Source organism: Alligator mississippiensis, chromosome 5 (assembly GCF_030867095.1).
Source record: "Alligator mississippiensis isolate rAllMis1 chromosome 5, rAllMis1, whole genome shotgun sequence".
NCBI lineage: Eukaryota > Metazoa > Chordata > Crocodylia > Alligatoridae > Alligator > Alligator mississippiensis.
Window position 1 is genome coordinate 202,813,821 of NC_081828.1, and position 23,186 is coordinate 202,837,006.

Consider the following 23,186-nt stretch of genomic DNA (forward strand, 5'->3'; position numbering starts at 1 on the left):
GATTCTGCATCCAGCCACGCGCCACCCCCCACTCCGCGTCCAGCTGCTGAGGGTACACTTATTAAAAAAAGGTTGAAAACCCCTGCCATAAAGTATTAGAAGGTGGAAAGAATCTAAGATTCTTTCATTTAGGGAAGCCTGTTAGAGAGTAATTACCATAAAACCATAGCTATCTGAACCAGGCCCTATCTCCACCCACAAACAGAGGCATAATAATATAGAGAAGTTTCTGATAAGATTTATTCTCCCAACAACGCATTCTGATTAGAGTAAATGAGTCTGCTGGAGGGTCCTAATCAGCCCACTGCAGCAGGCTGCAGCATCTCACGTATTCAGCACAGAACAAGCTTTAGTTAAAGCACCCTGCCACCATTTTGACATGCGGGACGCTGAATACACGAGATGCTGCAACACGCTTAATCGAGTCTGCTCTGATACGTTCTAACCAGAATGCATCAGAACATGTATAGGCAATAGATACCTGCATGCCCCTTGGTTTCATTTTCACCTGATAGATGGTGCAGGCTCATGACTGCTGTTTACTCATTCCAGACTTGACATACAGCCTAAACATTCACAGGAGAGAAGCACATTTTCATCAAAAAATATCATGTAATGTAGCCCATAAAGCATCAGTAGCACATTTACAACATGGCAGAGACTTAAAAAGCTTAGCTAAACATCCCAACACTGTTTCTCGGTGGATAGCTGTAAACACGACCACAGAAATAATAGTGACATCTTCTTTGCAAAGGTAACCAACAGCATTAGACAATGCCTGCAGCCACCGCTCCATGCAATAGCACTAAGTGCTGCAGCTACTGCTTTCTTTATCCCAGGAGGTGAAAATATATGGGATACAGAGAGGCTTTCAAAGTATGATTATGGTCAATGCTTGGGAATTATCAACAGCCATGCTCAATGGTCAGAAAGCTAGTTGTATTCTCTAGTCCAGATTCCTAATTAGCATTTGGTTTCTAAAAGCATGGCCACCTTGCGTGTTCTTTTCAGTAACTGCATGTGTTCGACATTCATAGGAAATCAAAGTTGTATAATGTTTACGGTTCTGCAGCCTGCTTCACAATGGCAATTAGTTCAGCCATTCAGGACAGAACTACTTTTAAATAATTTTAGGCTGACAAAAAGCATAGAAATAATTAAGTTTCTTCTGTCATAGGTTAAAACAGCATCCTTACTTGTGGTTTCTTATACCTAGACATTGGAAGACCAGAGATAATGCCCAGGGGTCTATTCTGGAGCTGCTTAAAACTACTAGGAAGGAATAATATGGTGATCTTGGCCTTTCCTATCTTCTCTGTGGACGCTTCCACTTACCCATCCAGGATTGAGCTTGGACCCCTCTCCACTTAACCATATGGGAAGACAACAGTGGTTACAATTGCCTGACACTGTATGCAACCCCTGAGATTGTGAATAATTATTCAGCAAATTTAGCTAATTTTTTTCTTCACTTTGATTTTGAAGAGTTTTTTCCTTATTTGAAATTATTTCACACCTGAAGGGAATTGTTCTTTGACTCTTCCCCATTTATCAGCCAGTGAATAGGTGACCAGGCACATGACATCATTATGCTCTGAGACTGGATGAACGTGAACAGGAAATGCCGGGATGATGAACAGCGCAGACTCTTGCTTTACCTACTCTTGTTGTGTAGGTAGAACAATTTTTCTCCATTTAAAAACTTGTTCACACAGATGTGGGCAAAGAACAAATAAAAAGGGACATAAGCACGGTTCAACTTAATAGCCAATAAATTGCCAGTGGACATAACTATTTCACAAATTTATTTCCCAGTTACATTTTATGCCTTGTGCTCTTATTACTAGATACAGCAAGTTTGAATGTTACTAGGTGTTTCCTCCTGCCTCTGGTCATTGTAGCATAGGGTGGACACCCACTCCAACTTTTTCCAGTTAGTCATGAGCTAACCTCCTGCCCATACAAGTTCACAATCTGGTGTTTCTTGAGCTGTTTGTAACTCAAACATGCCATCTGACTTTACCCATAACAGACTGACAGGTCTGCTCTTGACTTGCAGTTTAGGAGTAGAAAGTCTGGGATCCTTGCAAAAAGCCACCTTTTAATAACTTTCACGCACTATCATGCTGAGCCCACATGCTGTCACCACGTGTCACAAGCCTGGTAAAGTTCTCCATGCTGGATGCTCATCAAACACCTCTTCATGGATGTGTGATAGCAGAAGCCAAAGGACTTGCAGGCTTCCAAATAATACAAAACAGGTCCCTTGAGACCTTAGATCAGTGGTTTTCAACCTGGGGTCCACAGACTCCTGGATATCTGCAGAGTAGGTCTAAGGGGTCCATGAAAGATGACTAGGATCAATCAAAAGTATGTAAATACACACTTACAATTCAAAGGGGTCCACACCTCCATTCAAAATTTCCAACGGGGTCCACACCTTCATTGAAAAGTTTTTAGGGGTCTGCAAATGAAAAAAGGTTGAAAACCACTGCTTCAGATAACATCCGACATGTGCAAACAAAACTGAGCACCTACACACAACTCTCTGTTCCCCAGTTCCTCATTTCCCTCACTATTCTTGGACATTCTTCGGGCTTGGATCAGAGCTATTTGACTTATGAAATCCCTGCCTCTTCCTCCAGCCAGTTTCCTTTTGCAGCTGGTTCCAAAATCAAAACAGGCTCCACTACCATAAAAATTTGCCCGTCTTCTTGTGTCCCTTTGACATCCTTTGACTCTGAGATTGGCTCCTCCCAGCTCTCAGGTTTTGTGCTGTTTTAAGACCCATTTAATCTCTTCGTTCTGCTGCTGAGGAAATCCCACCTCTGGAAACTCATCCCACTACTGAGGTGTTTGAAGCAGTTGTTTTGTTCTCCCATGGTAATACTTATTTAGGCATGATTCAGCATTCAGCACTGATGCGAAGGCCTGACCCAGAGGCACCACATTACCGATGTAGACAAACTGGAGAGGTCCAACAGAAAGCAACAAAAAAAAATAGCAATCTAGGAAACATGACTTACGAGGGAAGTTTGGAAGAACTGGGATTAGTAATTCTGGTTACTAGACTCTAAAGATCAACCTAGTCATGGATAAACATGCTGATGCCACTCCTCCGTTCCCTTAGCACGAGCAGCATGAGGCAGACCATTGTAAAGACAGCTCTGGAAATGTTAGGGTGCAGCTAATTCATAAAACCAAACTGGAATTTATGCATTGTGTGTGCACCGATCCCCTGCATTGTCACCTCTACAACAAGCTCCCAGCCCTAACAATCAGGGAGCGGGAGCTGGAAATTCCCTGCTGCCAGGGCAGGGGCACATTGTCCCTACCCTGGCGCACAAAGCAGAGTGGAGCTGGCAGAGAACAAGCTCCCCAACCTGTTCCCCACCCAGATCCGTGCTCATGGGCCCGGGGCGGGGAGCAGGCTCCCCTGGTCCCACCAGCAGAGGGCTCCCAGCACCGGCTCCACAACTGCGGGGCCAGTGCGGGGAGATGGAGCTGGCACTGGAAGATAAATATCTCCCAGGCCCTACTCCCTGATAGGGATTTCAAAGCAGGGAACTTGGAGCTCCCTGCTGCCAGGGCGGGGGGGCATAGTCCCTGCCTGGGCTCCTGTGGCAGAGCCGGCCCCAGCAGCAGGCAGCCCCTTGGGGCAGGGAGCTATCTCCCACCCTCTGCTGGACAGGTGACTGGAAGCAGATTTTGCTCCCGGTCAGGCATCCACATGAGCACTATGGCACTGTTACTAATGCCGAGTAAATTTGCTACTTGCATTTGCAGGAAGCAAATTTACTTGGTATTAAGGGAGTTTACTGCAAAGTAAGTATGTGCACATGTAGACACACATGCTTACTTCGCAGTAAACTATGCTAATGTGAAGTTAAGCATCTCGTGTAGACGTGCCCCCTGTCTTCTACCCTCCATGCAACCAAACTGCAGTAATGCCACTGAACTTTGGCAAATGGCAAATGTAATGCATTTCCCGCCTTATTATTAATGGGACTTAACGTTGCAACAATAGAAGGAAATATAGGGCTTATTCAAAGCCTTATGAAACTAAGGAAAGACTTTCTGTTACCTTAAGTGGGCTTTGGATCAGGTTGTACGTGTACTGTTGTAACTGAATAATACAGAGGGAATAAAAAAAAGGAATACAAATTATGTATGGACAGAAATGCAGGTACAAGTAAGAATTTCCACTTCTTATGACTGGTTTCCATAACTTTAAAGTTTGTGACATGTTGTTTCTGTGTCAAACCATTTCCTAGGAATGTTTAATCTTTGAAACCTTAGTAGGTATGTGTTATAGATCATTTACAACCTACCTATATGATGGTGGTTTATAAGAACACATTTTAATCAGTTTGCTAACAATGTCTTCTTTGTCCGCATTACAATTAGCTAGAGATATCATTTCCGAAATCTAAAGATAACATTTTATCTGAAGAACTATATGAGTTATTGGAAAAAATGATATAGTACGACAGTCCTGAGCCAAGATAATATTTATTTAATAGACCATAACAGCTCTGAGTCAATAGGCCTCTCATTTGAACATACATTTCATATGCATGCTTCCTATCCAAACACAAGCCATTTACACTGCAAGCTATCATCTCCATAAATCCATATTTAGGCAATTCTTGTAAAAGAATTGGATTTCTGACAAGAGAGATTATACAGATCCCTTGGATGTATTGTGATCCATATGCTAATTTGGATAATTAGTATTTACTGATAGACTACAATGGACCCTGAAGGAGCTGTTAGGCTTTTATCATCTAAAACACATATTTTGGTATGCAGAACAAATTTTAAAAAGTAAAGTATTTGTTGGAAAACCTGCTATTCTGGGAGGCCCAACACACTAAGTAGTTGATGAAAAGAGTAGGATATCTGCCAGCATGACCTAAAGTTGGCAGAAATGAGCCATAATGGCATCATTTTCCTCCAACCCAGGGAAATTTCTGAATGTGAATATGGTATAGTTGGGCTTTTGAAGACTTGTACGGCTAGGTCTGACAGGGAAGAGAGGTTTGAATTGGAGGTGGTAACTCTACATCTTTGATCTCAGGTAATCTGCAGGCAAAGTCTGCAAATACATATAAATAACATGTTTAATATTTTACTTCAAATGGAATCAGGTAGAGGTAAGAGAGCAAACAACATGGGTTTTATTTGCATTTAACTCTGATCATTTTGTTTCATAGATACCTTTTCAAAGAATACAGTTTTTTTCATGAAAGTGTAATAACTTTAAGAAGTAATACTGACCATTATCAACCTTCCAGGGGGCTCCTGACCCATGTCTTTAGAAGCCCTTCAACAGGAGAAGTAGAAATGGAGAGGCATTGACAACAGGGCTCCACTGGAGGAGTCTAAGGTAATGAGAATGGGAGAGATGGAGAAATGACAAATATTTTCCATTTCATTCAACATTTTCCACAGAACCTTTTGTCAAAATGAGTACATATATTTAATATTTTAATTCTAACAAAATAGACAACCAGGTACAGCTAGGAATGCAGTCAAAAGGGTTTTCATTTAAGATTTAACTCTATAAACTTTTGATCCATAGGTACACTTTCAAAAATAAAGCTTTTCCATTAAAATTTCATTTAAAAAGCCACATTTCTCCATAAACCTATTTTGATGAAAAATTTTGACCATCTCTAGTAGGGAATAATGTAGAGAAGGCAGGCCTCTATGAGAAAGACTCACCTGAGATTCATAGAGCTGTCTTTCAGATAATGTCTGTGAGTTTACAGAGCCTCTGGGTTCTCCGCAGAGCCACGTGCATTCTGTTCTTCCATGTCTGATGAATTTGAAGTTAGTTGCATAAATGGAAATTCACAGTTGCCCTCTGTGCATCCATCTTTCCTGCTCGTCCTTCCATGGGAAAAGATCTTAAACACTCTAATATAGTGATTCTCAACCAGGGTACTGAGATCGTTTGCAGGGTGCAGGAGTCCTGTGCAATATTACGGCTGTCAGGTATGCAAACACCTACGAATGAATCACAAGGTAAGTGTACAAGGTGCTACCCTGCCCTACCTTCTGCCAGAGATTTCAAAGAGGAATCTATAGTGTCAAAAACATACTGACCTGTTGTGGTCGTCCTGAGTTCCTTGCAATAGAAAAGAATTGGTCTATTATTTTTCCATAGTTAAAAAATGGGAGAAAGCTAAGAGCTGGTATTTTCTGAGTGGTGCCTTGAGTCTAATGAGTGGTGACTTGAGTCTTTGAGTCCAGTCTAAAAAAGATTGAGAAACGCTGTTCTGATAAGGAACAGCTACTAAAGGTGGCAATAATTGGAGTGCTAGGTTAGACAATGCACTGGCATCTGGTGCCATTTTTAGCACCTTCCATCAAGCTTTGATCTGAGCAGCCTTAGATTATATATTGGTAAAAATGCTGGCAGGCACTGATCTCCAGTCTACCTTAGCACTCCCAGTGTTGCTACTAACTGGATACATCTACACGAGACGTTTACTGCACAGTTGACATAGGGGTGTGTGAAACGGGCTGTATTCTATTTGGATTCGGCCTGAATCGAGGACAGTGGTTCAATTAATTGATTTGGATCACTGTCCCCGATCCAATTCGGCCAAATCCGAATCTGAAGATTCAATGTCGATTTGGAGAATCAGCGATTTGGCCATAGACACAGCTTTAAATGTTTTTTCTACATACCTCGAGGTACCAGGTGTGGCTCATGAATGCTGTGATGCTGGGGTGGATGGAGCATCCTACAGGAGTGCGCCCCCCGCCGTGCTTGGCAACGAGCCCAGAAGTGGATCAGAAATACTTCCAGTCCACTTCCGAGTCTGCTGGGGAGCACGCGGGGGAGCCCTTCCCACCCTCCTCTGGCTTGGTGATCGGCCACGGTGGGGCCTCGGGTGCCCCCCCAGACCCAGGAGGCACCAGTTGCCGAGCCGGGAGGGTGCGGGGGTGGGGGGCATGCGCCCCCCAGCAGACCCAGAGGTTGACTGGAAGTGCTTCTGGTCCACTTCTGGACCTGGTGCCAAGTGCGCTGGGGAGCCCCCTGCGCTCCTGTGGGCTGCTCCATCCGCCCCAGCACCGCAGTGTTCACGAGCTGCCTGGTACCTTGGGGTATGTAGAAAAAACATTTAAAAGCTGTGTCTATGTCTGAATCGCCAAATCTTTCCGAATCTCTCTGAATTGATTCAGAGGGTTCCGATTCAATTCGGAGAAATTAAAGGGTCTCCTGATTCAATTCAGATTCAGAGATTTGGCCACCTAATTGGGCCAAATCTCTGCCAAATTGAATCAGGGACCGAAGCTTCACACAGCCCTACTAATTAACTGTGTGGTAAACTCTTGGGGCGCGTCCACACATGCAGGTAAATGCACTTGCAGCAGCTCAAATACAAGCGGTACAAATTTGAGCTGGGTCTTTTTGCCTCAGCACACATGCCCAGACATGCACTTCAGTGTGGGGCAAACTGTGCCACTTTGGGCAAAATAACCCTTCCTGGCTCCTCCCAGATCTGCAGCCAGGAGGAGGTAGAGCCTGGGGCCAGCATCTGTGCTGTCCCCAGCAATATAAAAAGCTGCCTCTGTAAAATACTCCAAAATCCATGTTCCTCCTCAATTAAAACAAAAGGACCACTATATATATATATAAAAAGAGAGAAAGAAACAGAGAGAGAGCGATCAGTTGGGCAATGTTTTATTGATATATCTACAGTGTTAAAGCAATTTGGAAGTCTACCACTGTGTCTATCATCATAATAAAATTAATTCTAAATACATATACATTTTGCTGTCCCCCACAGGGGCCACAACCCCCCACTAGGGGTTACAGCCCCCTCACCAGGGGCCAAATGGGCCCCGAAGGGGCTACCACCCCCCCACAGGGCCCACATGCCCCATCCCCACTTGCTCCCCAGTCCCCGCGATGGCTGCCCCACCCAGCTCCACCCTCCCCTCCCCTCCCCCAGACCCTCCAATGGCTGCCCTGCCCAGCCCCCGCTTGCACCCCCAGCCCCCAATGGCTGTCCCCTCAATCCCAGCCTCCGACATTTTTTTAAAAAGGCAGCACAGAGCAGCAGGGCCCAGGCTGGGGCCACTGGGGCTGTCACCTGGCAGGTGGGGGGGGGCTGGGGGGGGCAGGGATCGGGGACTCGGGGAGCTGGGGTCGGGCAGGGCAGGGATTGGGGAGTCTCGGAGGGCTGGCGGGGGATGGACCCAGGCAGGGAAGGGATCGGGGGAGCTCAGGGGGCAGGCAGGGGGGGGGGCCGGGCAGGGCAGGGATCTGGGGGTCCCCCCATTGTCCCTATCCCCCTCCTCCAGCCCCCCCAATGCCCTACTTACCTGTCCTGGAGCCCAGGTCCAGCTCTCTGCAGGCAGTGTGCTTCAGCACCAGGGCAAGGGCCAACCACAGAGATGCTCTGGATGCTACCAGAGTGTCTCTGTAGAGGACCCAGCCTCCGGTTGCCTCAGGGCATGGTCCGGGACCGTGCCCTCGCCCACTTTTTTCCCCCTCTGTTTTTTTTTTTTTAACCCAGGGGTCTAATTTTACTCTGGTGCTGCAAACTTGCAGTGGGGGGAACCTTTTCTCATTCCTGTATGTGCCTCTTGCAGCATCTTAAAGGGGCTTGAGATGCTGCAAGAGGCACATGCGGGCTCATCTGGACATCCCCTTGGTGTCTACATTTGCACCCTTATTAGGACTCATAAAATAAATTCTGCAGCAGGGTAGGAAAATACAAGTACTACCCTGCTGTGGAGGTTTTTCATGTGCAGTAGTGCACATACAGATGCTGCCCTGGTTGGCTGGGGCACAGGATGCTTCAGCACAGCGCTAGCCAGCAAGCAGCCCCCAGGCAGAAGTAGTGAGTGCCCCAACCAACTGCTGTGCAGCATATGGTGCCCCATCGGAGCAGCCAGCCCAGGGCTACCTGCCAGCCAGACCTGCACTGAAGTATCCTCATGTCTCAGTCAGCCCCTCCACCTCCTGAGGATCCCCATCACAGCAGCCCTGGGCTGCTCCAACCAGGCTCCATATGCTGTGCATGAATGAACTCCAGAGCAGTGTGTTCTGGAATTTTTTTGCTCCCAGACATGCATTTAAACAGCATGCCTGGGAGCAAAAACTCCAGAGCAATAGGCTCCAGAGTTTATTTGTGAGCATTAGTCGTGTGTAGACACGCCCATGGTGTGAAATCTGCATCAGTAAGAACCTGTGAGGGAAAAGTCTTTTGTAAAACTAACTGCAGAAGGAAACCCACATGCAGCCAGGTCCATACCACCTCAGTCTTGAGAAATCCATAGGACCAGTTATGTCAATGCCACTGTAAAGGCAACCACTGTTGAAAAATCAATGGGGAGTGAATAGGATCAGTCAGTCAAACCAATATAGAAATCAGTGGCTGCACTCCAAGCATATGGCAAGCGAAGGAAATGCCCTGCTATAAGCCCTGGTCATTGTGTGATATATAAAGCACCAACCTAAGAACACCATAGAACCAAAATAGTAGTTTTGCACCACACTTTGATTCCTTTGGAGAAGGCCTGATTGAAAGTGGCACCAAAAAGCTGAGTGATTATTTCCAAGTGAATCACCTCAACAGGCAAAGGACAGAGGAGCAACCTTCCCATTCATGTTAGTGGCTTGTAACCAGCAGCTAGACTTCCATTTCCTCAGACTTAAGGACAAAATAGCACAGATGCATCCAGCCAACACTATAGCAATGCTACAGGACATGGACAGGACATGGACCAAATTTTCAGGTTGAATGGGCTAGAGATGCACTGCTGGGTCTGCTCTGTGTGCAAATACTGCTCTGCCCTGTGTTTAAAAGTAGTCTCACCAAGCAGCTTATCACTCTACCTTCCAGCACATGGGAAATAGAAAGGATGCTTACAGGATCTTGCATTTCAGATCGTCATTCATCATTTGTTCATCACCACTGAGAGCCTCCCATCATCTACGCCTGAGTGGAACAACTGCCAAGCAGTTCTAGACTCCCCTGCAATGTTCCTTGATTCCCAAATCAAAAAATCCCTAATGCATTAGTATTAGCATTTATTTTTAAGTAAATTGCAATCACAATTTTTTAACAAATGAGCACATTACTCTACCAAAGCTACTCTGTCAGTAACAGACAAAAATAGCAGTGAAGAGAAGAGGCTCATTCTGCACTGAAAGTAGTAAGAGAAACAGGAGGACCTTGCCTGCTGCTGTCAAACACATTGTGTGTGTGTGTGTGTAACTGTAATGGTCACTATTATGATGTCACATTTATGAGGTAGCTACAGAAAAGCATAGAGTTTCTAATATCTGTTAGATTCACCAAAATTAAAGTTGTGGTAGATAGGATAAAAAACTTAAAATGCAAACAATGGTCGATAATTAGAATTGACTTCTTTGTGGAGAGTATCAGTGAGATGGCAGCTGTCACTGGGAAACAACTAATGCTCTAATGACAATGGGGAGGTGTTTAAGCAATGGAAGGTAGCTATTTAAAAAGTTTCCCTTGTTGGAGAGCCAGTCCTGGAGCTGCTGTGCAGCTGGAATTTCCATCAGGGTCTAGTAGAGCCGCCTCTTCTTAGAATCAGAATTTGTTACATATCACTCACTAAGTAAGGGAATACACATGGGAGTGAAGACAGTGGCAGAAGCTGGCCCTCACTAAGGTGTTAAAACTAATCACTTCAGCTTTCCTTTGAATTTTAAAGGGCGGATGGAAGGAGAACAATGAGAGCATGTATCAAATACTGAGCCAAATTCTATCCTGTGCTGCACAAGCGTGCAGGAGTTGCATGGGGAGTGGTCCCTTTCTTAGCATCCCCTGCAAACAGGTTAAGAATGAACTTCTGCTTCGTATTTAGAAGAGCTCTAGTAGCAAGGATCAGCTCCTGCACCAGAGCCTCTACAGAGTCTGGTCCAGAGGTGTGAGCGGGCAGCTGTGTACCCTGAACAGCAGCACTGCACGGGGCAGCAGCTGCAATCAGGCTGCTGCTGGTGGCATGGAGGCCGGAAGAGCAGCAATGGCTACTATTTTTGGATTTCCTCTAAGTCAACAACCAGGGCTGATACCCCAGTCTCCCTGCTTAGTTACACCGTGGGTGCGGTCTCCCTGGTGGGATAACCACATCTCAGCCGGACAGAAAGGAGTGCACAGCTTTCTACTGAAGTAATAGTTTATTTGGCACAGAAACTCTCAGAAGCTTTCTGCCCATTTGCCTGGCTTTTCAATCAACTATTTAACTAAAGTGGCTGCCCTCTCCTCATATGCCCCTCACATTTCCATCACAGGCTGCGATGGTCCAGGCAGGGAACGTGTGAGAAGTCAGGTGTGTTTGGTAATATCTTTTACTGGACCAGTTTCACAACTGGGAGATATCAGACACGCTTTCAGACACAAAGTGCCCATCCTCAGGCCGGTGAAAGAAGCAGATACAGCCTAAACTAAATACTGTATTTACTTGAATCTAAGATCACTTCCCTACCCACCTTCAGCATGAAGAAAAAAGCCCCTTATCTTAGATTTGTGTACAAGGTATGCATGTGGGAGGAGAGGGGCAGTAGCTGCTGCATCTCTGAGACTGGCCCTGAGCCCAGATCAGACCACAGTCAGACGCACAGTAGCCTCCTCCCCCCAACTTGCCCTCTGCGGCTGCATGGCCAGGAAAGGGCTGAGCTTCCAGGTGCTGCGCTTCCAGGAAGAAACATCCTGAGAAGCATCTGGCAGTAAGCAGGGGCAGATGGGGCAGAGGTAGAGATTGAGGAGCAGCAGGGCAGGATCAAGAGGCAGAGATGGGGGGAGAGGAGGGAAGGGCAGAGGATTTGGGGGTAGGGGTGTTCACATGACAGGGAGGCAGGAAAGCTATAGAGGGAAGAAGTAGCGGGGCAAGGAGTCACCTGACCTCCCCAGCCACAGCTTTCCCTGCTGTAGTCTTTGGGGGCAGGGGGTGGTGAATTCAAGACAAACCTCAAATAGTTAGATTCGATACTTTGGAAAATTATAACAAATTTATACTTTTTCCATGCATGGAATCTAATTAATGAGAGGGTTGTCTTAAATTCAGGGTTGTCTTAGATACAAATAAATATGGTATCAATCAGGGGGGGAAAATCTTTTAACTTTTTATTATTATTTATTCAGGGTAGAGAAACAAAACTCCAGCCTTGGAGTGACAAATAGAGACTTCATGAGGTTCAAGTTATTACATATTTACAAAAGAAATAATATACTACTCATAACTTTCCATCTGTACTATCAATATAATGTTATGTTTATACACATAATATTCATCATTATTCACATAGTCTGGCTAGAGACACTGGTTTACTAGCTGGTGAATATATATAAACACATACATAGATTAGATGGAACTGCCTTCACATATGTTATAGAAAAATAAGAAATAAAGCATATCTAGATCATATATGGTCTACTTACTATACCTGTAGTACTGCTTTAGTTCCTGTGTATTCTTTTATATATTTTCTCCCTCAAACTAGCTTTATTTTCTAAAACCCTCACTCCCCCCCTTAATTTAACCACTCCTATTTGGATCCCCAAACAATCCTTATCTTTATACCCTCTACCTTTTTCCTAAAATGTGGCGATTTGCCCTAATCCTGACAAAAGGAAATATTCTCCTCTCCATCTGAGCAGGGAACTCCTTCCTGGGAGGGTCCTGACTTCCTCCTAGGGGAATCATGACACTACATCATAGTTCACCAGATACTGTTTTCTGGGGGTAGCTGCTCAGAGCCATGTTTCGGTTCCCCCCCCCTATTATATTATATTTTCACCCCTTTCCCACCCTCTTAGCCTTTACTTTTAACATTAAAATATTTCTTTACTTCACCATTTTCCTAATTATTTTGGTTCCTGCTATTGCTGTTTTAATTTCTTTTTCCTTGTAGAATTCATAGACCCATAGAAAAGTAGGGCTGGAAGGGACCTTCATAGGTCATCTAGTTCAACCCCTTGCCCATTCCCCTTTCCATTTTTATTTGCATCTCCCTCATACTGTTATTCAGTCCCACTCAAATCTTCTTGAATACTCCTAGTTTTGTGACTTCTCTCAGGCTTCTTGTCCTTGTATTTTGGCATCTTCTTGCCCATGGACTTAAGAGTCTGCCATTCACCATTATGGTATTTCTTCTTGCTTTGTATCAGCATCAGTCTCAGGCTGAGAATCCAGGATGGTTTCCATTAAGTTTAATTTCTCAAGCATTTTAAGACCCTTTTTACTAAGAACAATTAGTTTTAACCATATCCTGTAAATGAAAGCAATCATATTTAAAAAGGGAAATGGGCAGTAAACCTCTCGAACAAAGAAATTATCAGAAGCATTATAGACCAACTAAATACCAGTTGATATAGCCAAGGACTCTGAGCCAGGAACCCTTGAGTTGTTAACCTATCCCTGACCTACCTCCCTCTGTGCCTTTTGACAAGTTATGTTGTCCTGATTCAAAGTATTTTAGCATACACACTCAAGCTTTCTCATTATCATCCAGCTCTGTATAAACAGGACACTGAGGCTCATACCAACACCACCAGCAAGGCACTTATGTGCTTTAAAAGCAATGCTGTGCATATATATGCTCAATATTAAGTGTGTGCTTAAGCGCTTTTCCTGAATCGGGTCCTTAAGTATGTACCTTGGCTTCTGCATTCATAACAGGGGGTGAGGATATTTACCTCCCTGGCAAAGGTATAGTGAGCTTCAATTAGGTAATGCTCATAATTTGCTTTGAAGTTGAAAGTGCCATTAGTTTCCAAAAGTCTGAATTTCCTCACTTTAATTTTAATTGGTTTAGATCATAACCTCCAATGTTCTTTCCCTGGAGACGGAGAGCGCCTGCGTGGCGCGCGTGTAATTTCTTTGTAGGCGAAATCAAAACGCATCATGAAAGTTCATGAATAACAAAACGCACCACTCCAGCCTCCCCAGCCGAGCGCAGCTTAATTAAATTCCCATGCCCACTCCTGCTTCAGTGACGCTTCTCGAGGCTCCCACTCACAGCTGCAGCTAAGTGGGCATAGCATAAGGTGACAGATTGAAAAATATATAGCTCTGCGTTTCTCCTTTATTTTCCCCCTCCCACTCACTGATGTAAAAAATTCACACATTTGCTCCCCACATGAAATCCTGATAAACATGGAGACGTTATTTAAAACAAAAATATTGATCTCCTCTGTCACCCTCTCACTTACAGAGCCCACATTCAACAGCTCTTCCCCCTCCAGGTCATGATCTGACAAAATATTGGTTTAATTATAGCAGTTGTTTCCTTTTGACCATTCCTTTGTCCCCCCACCAACAATAGCGGTCACTGGACAACCGTTTTCAGAGCCAGGTCTCGGCTAACTTGCCTGCTAAACAGAAATCCTCAAGATGCAAATCAAATGACAGAACTTCCTATCAATTCTTCTTCTGCAGTACTGAGCAGAAACTAATTTTGCCTAATCCATTTTTACCCAAGACATTTACTGTTGTCCCTGGCTTTAAACCACGGACATTCAGAGCAGAAGTGGAACCACTATCAAGCAAAATCCAACACCAAATTTCCTCAGCTATTGATTTGACTGTTCAAAGGTGCCTGCCTCAAGCATGTGTGCACTTTGTGTTCACATTCAAGGAGCATTTGTTACTTAAAATGCATACTCACAGAAAGGGATTCTCAAAGTTGCACGTATATTTGCAGAAACTGGATTTTATAGTTGTCACAAATACTAAATACCAAGAGTAAATTATTTTTGATACATCCAGAGATATTTTTCAATTGCACACAAAACTAAATGCTCTTGAGTATTGTATAATCCAAAGTAATCCCCATTTGATCATAGATTTTTTTTGTGGGGTGACTCTGAACTCCTTAGGCAAATTATGCAGTGCAAAGTATTTGCCTAGATGTGGAAAAACTTATGATCTTCCTGTTCCAAAAGCCCCAAGTCTTGAACTAAGTGAGAAGTTTCCTTTAGATGCTGGCTATATGCAAACTATGACACAGGTGAGCAGATATGGTCTTATCCAGAAGAGATTATACATCCATATATAAGCTGGTTAATTAAAATGTCAGTACAAAGTATAATAAAAGATGATTAATGAGAGCCAAACAGCTGAACAGAAAGTGTATGGTTTTTGTTTTGTTTTTGCTGGGGGAGAGAAGGGGGAGTCTTTTTGCTTTTGAACTGTTCACTTCATTATAGTTCAAACTCAGGGGTTTTTTTAAAGCCTGTTGATCAATATAAAGGTAGAAAATTCCACTCTAAAAATACTGAGATATTCAGACCCTTAAAATATCTCCCTTTTGAGTTTGCTTCTTACAGTTCTTAGTTTAAAATGGAACTGTACAGTTTTGTGACCCGGCTCACTGCAGTCAATGAAAAGACTCCCATTGATTTCCGTGGGAGTTAGAATGAGCTTTTTCTTTGGGTTCTATTTAAGCTCAAGTCCTGTACTAAGTGACATTATTGGTTAAGTCATCTCCTATAGGAATAGATTACTTGCTAAAATATAAATCCTAAGTTAAAATGCTAGATGAAATAAATGCAGGTGGACATGTTTTACAAATACCTAGAAAGACTAACAGCAGTATTTTAACACCAGCTTGCAGTTCTCGAGGTGATACACATTCAAGCCTTCAAACCAAAGGCTTGCATTTTGGTTTTGTTGTTGCTTTGGTTCAGTTGGGGAAGGCATCACGGAGTTGGGGTTTTGGTTTCTGTTTCTTGTTTTGGAGGAATTTTAGAAGACTCAAAATGTTTTAATAAAATGCTATTTACACAGCCAGCCTAAATAAAAAATGGGTTAGCATTCATGTGCTCTTGTGTCTTCTCTTGCACGACTTGACCAATAAAATGATCATTCTCATTTGAAAGTGCACGAATGCCATTTTAATCATTCTTTCAGCAACTAACGGAATATAAGAAAAAAAGAGAGATGAAATGGAATATTTGTGGCTGCAGAGACAGATATCATTATTCAAAGGTAGAAGCATGTGAAAGGGTGAGGGAGGGGTTTAAAGAGATACGCTTTTGTTGTACTTAACACTGATAAATGACATACAAGTCATGATAACAGGGCAGAGCTCCCGTCATGGAGACAATGATAAATGTGGAGGCTGGGACAGAAAGGTCCACTAAACAGAAATCTGTTTATGACACCTCTCTCATTTGATAGACTCATCTGCATGCTCTGACTAATTCACAAAGCTTTCCCCCTTCTATCGACTTCTGGCTCTCGAGTCCATCATGCAGTTATTCAGTGCAAGTTTGTTTTTCCGTTTTCACATGGCAGATCAGATCAATTCCCTTTCATAGGTGCAACACATAAGGCTAAAACCAGTGAAAAACTATCCTTGTACAAAAATAACTGAGATCTATTTCAAGTTAATTGCCATCTAAAATGAAACAAAAACTAGCTAGCCCTTACTTATTATTACTGCTAGCTGAAAAATCTTTCTGAAAATAACCTATCCCAGCCTGTTGCTCAATTTAACAGAAAAATCCCCAATTATACTTTCTTCATGAACAAAACAGAGCATCTGTGATTCATGCATTAAAACTGCATACATTCCATGCTCTTGCCTACCATGACCTACGCTTCTTAGACACTCTCAACCCAAAAGAGGAAGAAGGAGGAATGGAGACAGCCATAAAAGGCATTCCCATCTTCAAGGAGCAAATTATAGCAGTTCACAAAGGAAAAATGTCTAAGAATACACTCATGTAACATTTGCTGAACCCTCTTAACAGATGACTAACTCTTGTACTTTCAATAGGGGAAATGTGTCTGAAAGGATAAGTGTGATATCAGGTATGAGCATAAAGGAAGATTGAATCAAAGTAGCTCTAAAAGATTGGAGGGACATTAGAGGCTGATGATCAGTCCAGTTTGGAGGCATTAAGATTTCATTTAAAAATCCCATACTCCTGTTTTTAAAATGTAAAGGCACTGTTATTTTATAGACTTCTAGTCCCACCAAGTCAGGGCTTAAAACCTGTTGTATGGAATTCTTACACTATTTGTACAAGTGCTTTAGGCATTAAGTAGATGGGCACTTTCTAGTGCATCAGTGTAATCTTTGAGGTTAAAACATTGTTCAAGGGTGTTGAGGTGCACTCTGTGGCTTGTGGTATGCAGGAAAGAGGGGCCTTGGTCTTGTGGATCTAACAGCCAAATCCAGGACCAGATCCAGGTCAATGCCTGTGACTGCAGGGGGCTGGAGGCACTGACCCAAGGCTTCCTTACAGTCCAGTGTTCCTCTCGGACAATAGCTAGCAGATGCACAGAGCATAACGATGGATGAGTCCAAGTTACAAGACCAAGCTGAGAGGAAATCAGGCGAGTTGGAGCTGCATCTTCCTGCATTCGCCTGATGAGTGTAGAGACAGAAAAAATATATATGCTGGCTTTGTATAAACTTTCTGTTGAAAACTCCTTCCTTACAAAGTTAGTGGAAAGTGTCAGAAATGGTGAGCGGTGGGACTGCCAAAAGCTGAAGCTGGTTGAAACACAGGGCCTCCATACATTTGTCTCTGGCTTCCCTCCATACCCACCATATGTGGGAATAGGTCTTAAACTCCTTACAACAAATGAAGAGGTTCTGCACAAGAAGGTTACTAGTGATCTGAGCCCTCTCCAGTAAGAAGGACCCAGGTGAATGGATTTTAATGCAATGATGGCCGTGCTACGTATGTTTAAGTTGTGAGCTTTGCCATTGACATTTGCCAGGTAGGTTGATGTCTGTAGGCTGTAATGCAAGTTGCAGACTCTACAGAGGAACTCCCGTGTGTTTTTAAAAGGATCTCAGTGTCTTATAATGTAGAGCTCTCTACATGTAGCCAAGGATTCCTGGACACACTATTTTGTGCTTGTGATTTTTAACATTACAATGACAGCTTATAATATGAGCCTAACACAATAGTCATATACTATGTATTCATCTCCTTGTGTCCCCTTGGTTCTGATATATACCCAGTATATTAGAAACAGTAGAAAAAATTATCAGCACTTATATTTAATGTGACCGTCTTCCTATATGAAGCAACTTTCCCACTACAGTTCACTAGCAGAAGCTTGTATAAAGAAAAAAGCAGGTTGTTTGAATTGTGTTTGTATATATGCTCCCGGCAGATACCAGCACAGCAATAAGCAATGCATACCTTCACCAGATAGCTTACAAAATGCCCAAGTCATACATACAGGATACCCATTTCTCTAATGTTGTGAAAACTACTCTAACCTTGAAGGTAAAACTACTATAAACAGACTGAGCAGGAAGAAAAGAGTAAGTTATCCCAAATGTACAGTTTTCTGATTAATATGATTTTTTTTTTCTGTGTCTGGATACTAAAATGATTCTCTTAGTATCAAATGATTCATTAAAAGAATACAGAAATCTCAATATGGGGATTTTTTTTTTGTCTGATGCTAGAGTTTCCCTTATTAATAATATCCTTCTCTGACTGAGATCAGCAGGAGTTTTGACACTGATTTTAATCAAAGCAGGATCTGGCCCTGTAGAATACCAGGAAAGAGAAATATGTTGAAAAAGATGAAACCATGTAGCATTTCTGTTTCTTAGTGCTAGTAAATTAATAAAAAGGAATATCAGATGTTAAACAATAGCTCATTATTATTTTTAAGTTGGTTTGTTTTAGCTTCTTCCTGTAATTGTCACCAAAAAATGAAGCACTGAAATAAACCCTAGAGGGATTTTTCTTAAAGAAAAATCTATTCAAATAGCAATGTAAAATGCAAATTAAATATTTGTTCAGTCTTTTAGTCGTTCCTCAGAGATTAAAAAAATTTCTTCATCATGACCTCTGCATTGACATTCACATCAAATTAGAAACTTTTAGCTCTTAAGTGGAACCGTGTGCACTGTCCCTAAAAGCAATTGTAAAGCAGAAATTAATATTTTACAGCAATTGCAATTTGGTTCAAGGATCTGTATTCATTTTGTGAAATATCTGCTCACTGAAGACTACAATTTTTACAATTTCATTTAATGATCTGACATTTGAGACATTTCCTAATTAATTCTGTCTCTGCCTAAACCAGCTGTGATAAATATAACATGTGCATACAAGATTACAATATCGGTTTTGGAAAATATATCTAATGGAAAAAAGGTGAGACTCACATGAAAGGAAGTTCAAATCAACCATATTGTAAAGTATAAAACCCTATATTGTTAATAACAGACAGCTTCCTTACTAAGTATGGAGAGTGAAATGCTTGTACTATCTAGCAATTTTGTTTAAAATACATTCTGCTGAATATTAAATACAAAACATTTCTTACTACTAACAATAGTTGCCTCAGTTGATGAATCAATGATTATATTTTTTGTCAGAGATACAACTATAATTAGGCCTCCTCCAGTATATCTAGCTAGTAAACAAGAGAAAAGAAAAGTGTATTAAAACAGGAGAGAAGCTAAAACTTTCTTAAAACAGGTATTGCTTTGGTTGCTATTTCAAGGATGCTTATTAGTAGAAAGTATGCTAATAAAATATTTGGGATATCAAACATTTCAAATTCAAGAGGTCAGTTCTAAGGAAGTCTGGCAGGAAGGAATGAAATATTTATCACCTCCTTTGTAAATCAGAAATTTCAGTACTGGACAAAAGCAGAGTAGGGGTCAGACCATGCCACTGGTTCAAATGGGGAATCTAGTTAAAAATGAATGCATAAAAAATGATCCTCTGTGATTTAAAGAGTTCTGTCAAAAACACAGACACTTAAAAAAAAAATACTGGCTGAGACAGCAATCTGATGGAGTGAGCTTGGGCTCATGAAAGCTTATGCTATACATCTGATTTAGTTAATCTATGAGGTGCGTTTCTACCCTGCTTCCAAGACAATCAATTGTCACTTGTGATGCATATAGATCAGGGCAATAACTTCCCTTAACATAAGCATCTATATTAACAGGTACACTAAAACTGGGATCTTATAAACAAACAGAAAAACTATTAAAAAAACTCTAACAACAAAACATTTCCTGTTGTTGCCCCAAGTTATAAAGCACAATGAAACATGTTTGGTATTTAATACTTTTCCCTGTATTTTGGTTTTCATGTAACTATTATAAGCTCTGTTGGCTGTTCCAGAAAAAAAAGTTAAGCATGGGAAGGGACAGGAGGCTGAGTAAGGTATGCTTTCATGCTACAAAAGATATGTTGTCTTTTGCCTCTTAAAAAATAAAAACATTTAGAGAAAATCTAATGTCTTCAGGTAGTCATTAGTTGATATATAACCAAGCTCATGCTGGAAGAAATGTTAATTGTTTAAAAAAAAAAGCAGCTGCACAAACAGTTTCCCAATTCTGTGGGTGACTTGTACAAACATTCATTTTCATACAGATTCTGCTACTCAGAAACATGGCAATTTTCGGCATCTGTTTCAAGGAGCAATAAAACCCTCTTTGCTCTGGGATATGTTTTAGATGCACTTGGTGTGTTGTCTTAATGTTACCAGTTCTGGGGTGATCAGTGTTTGAACTGCAAGGCACTCAGAACCATGCCTAGGAATATCATTGTCTCTATTTGGCTAGGAAAGTCATAATTTGTCGAATGTGGTCCTGCAATAATGTGAGCAGGGTTGATGGTGGAGAAGGCGGCGAGATTCTGTGGCAAGGAATGAATGGCAACATGTGACGCTTCCTGCTTTGCTGGTGGCGCCTCTTACCTTCTGCCAGATCAACATATATCAGTGTGAAAAGCAGCCTGGTTATCAAAGCTGACATGTTTGCCTAACTGTATCCCTTTACTGTAAACTACATTTCTCTAGTTGCTGAATACCCAATTCCACAATCTTTACTCAGGTGAGCAGTGCTTTCATATGTACATATACTAGTGTAGCGAGTAATAATTCTTGATTAGAGTCTCCAGTCATAATACTGCTCCGATCACAAGTAACAAGGAAGCCCCCTTTTGCTTCTTTCTTCCCCTCCTGTGGATATTGGACTAATGACTTTGGGTCATGTTGGGCCCTTGATGTTTTAACTACAACTGACTCATTTGTATAAAGTCTTCCATTTGCTTGCGTGTCCGTGTGCATCTGTCTTGCGTTGGATGCAACTGCTTTTAGTTTTGTAGTGAAGGTGTCCCTCCAGTGGCTTCTTAAAAAATTGCATCATAAAAAAATGCAGCTGGTATTTTATCTTATTGAATGAAATAAAGTGCAAGGCTAATCAAATTCATTGTTGCTTTAAAGAAATTAACAGCAGCAGGATGAATGTAGAAGCAAAGAGGTGTAAACATTCACTTTTGCTAATGAAATTCTAAAACCAAAGGCCGAGGAGAAATGTAGGCACATTGCTCTATTTTTTTAGGTGAAAAGTAATATCTCCTTCCTTTATTATTACATTATTTGTTCTCTTTACTGTACTTCATGGAAGCCTTCATCATAGACTGAATCCAATTTGTGCTAGGAACTACATACAAAAAAGAACAGAGGCCGATTGTAACCTCGCTGGGGCAGAAACTGAGACAAGAATCAGCAGATGGATACAGGCCAAGGAAGAGGACAGAGAAACAATGAGATTAGTATCAGTCAGAATGATGTGCACACCAACAGCCTAAGTGTGGTCAATTAGTTTTGGTGCGTTAAGGAGAGGAGGGTGATGAGGTAGTTTTGAGGTAGATTTAGAGGGACTATGGGAGGAAGCACAAAGGTACTTCCTTGAAAATTAACAAGTGGGCAATGAGGTTGGCTTTACTGGCTGGTCAGAAGCAGAAGTGGACCTCCAGAAGAAACTGCATGGTGGGAATAGGCTGTGAAGAACGCTGAGCATTAAGATTTTCACGGTTTGTATGATGCAATAGGAAGAGGAAGCTAGAACAGGAATGGACAGACAGGGTTGACATTGTCAGAACAACAAGCTGGGAGAAATGAGCTCTGGTTCAGCGTTGTGGATGGCCACAAGAAGGGCAAGACTGCATCAACTGACCCAGGAGAAAAGAATGAAGCAGTTAGTAGGACGTGAGGTAACAAGAACCTGGGTGAGAGTTTTAATTGTGGGGTGAACAGGAAAGGCCACAGCTTAGAAACATTGTGCAGGAAGAACCTGTAAGATATAGACACAGTCTGATATGAAGGCTTAGGAAAAAAGTCCAAATCAAAGATAACACCCAGGTCATGGGTCTGAATGATAGGCCTTATGCTGGTGGTCCAAAATAATCAAGGAATATGGCAAGAAAGCTTGTAGAGAAAGATGTCATATCCTGCTTGAGCCAGTTGAGCTAGTGTTGATGGCATCCACAAGAAGATAGCACAGAGACAAGCTGAGATTTTCATTTGGGGTACAGGAATCGGATAAATCTGAGCTGTCAGTAGATAGTGCTAGATTGGTTTCTCTGGAAAATAGCATGTGTTTTTATCCATAGATTAATCCAAGTATAGGCAGGAGAAAGATGAGCTTCTTCACATCCCTACCATCACACCTCTAAAAGAGGAAGGAATTTTTGGCCCAGCTTTGCAAAGTACATATATGTAACCTCCAGGAAGTGAGTAGCCCCATTAGTGCCCAGGAAACCATTCACACTCTCAGAGTTACATATGCACTTAAACCCTTTGCACCAATATGAGCCAAAGTTATGTACTTTGAGAAATCGGAGCAAAAAGGTTCCCAGTCACTCTTGTTTACTCAAATTAAATATAAATTTAACATTAAATACTACAGGATATATTTTTGCCTGTGCTTTTATTTTACTGTATTCAGTCACTCAAGATAAAGCAGGGGATTAAGTGTCACTTACCCTGAATATGCGCTGACAGATCTGAGAAACTTTTTGGGTCCGGTCTTCCTTCCCTCTCTAAAGTTTAGACAACATGTCACAATAGTCCATGCTCCTACTGTTGCTGGGCTAACAGGAACTTTTCTCTTTCCCCTTCACATATGAAGAGGGTTTGGTATATCTGAGAAATTCTTTAAATACCTGAGAGGTTACTTAAGAGAAACATTTGTTTTTCAGTTCACAATCAAGGTCAGTTGGCTACATTCACATCCCACTGGCTTCACTGGGAAGTGGCCAGGCCTACCATGAGCCAAGTAGTGCATACATGACTGCAAAAGCTTGATTATGAGGATTCAAGGAATGGTATGACTCACTAATAAAATATTAGCTTGTCTGTGGAATGAAAAAGGAAGGAGGTGCAGACTGACGTAGGAAACT

General features: G+C 42.2%; 1 long non-coding RNA gene across 1 annotated transcript; it reads right to left on the bottom strand.

Moving 5' to 3' along the window:
* Window positions 1-1,782: 1,782 nt before the first annotated feature.
* Window positions 1,783-22,878, bottom strand: LOC109286008 (uncharacterized). The gene is made up of 4 exons (XR_002093934.2): window positions 22,770-22,878; window positions 5,728-6,012; window positions 5,281-5,384; window positions 1,783-2,464 (listed from the first exon to the last, which is right to left on the bottom strand). It is a non-coding gene; the product is annotated as an uncharacterized LOC109286008 (long non-coding RNA).
* Between the last annotated feature and the right edge of the window lie 308 nt (window positions 22,879-23,186).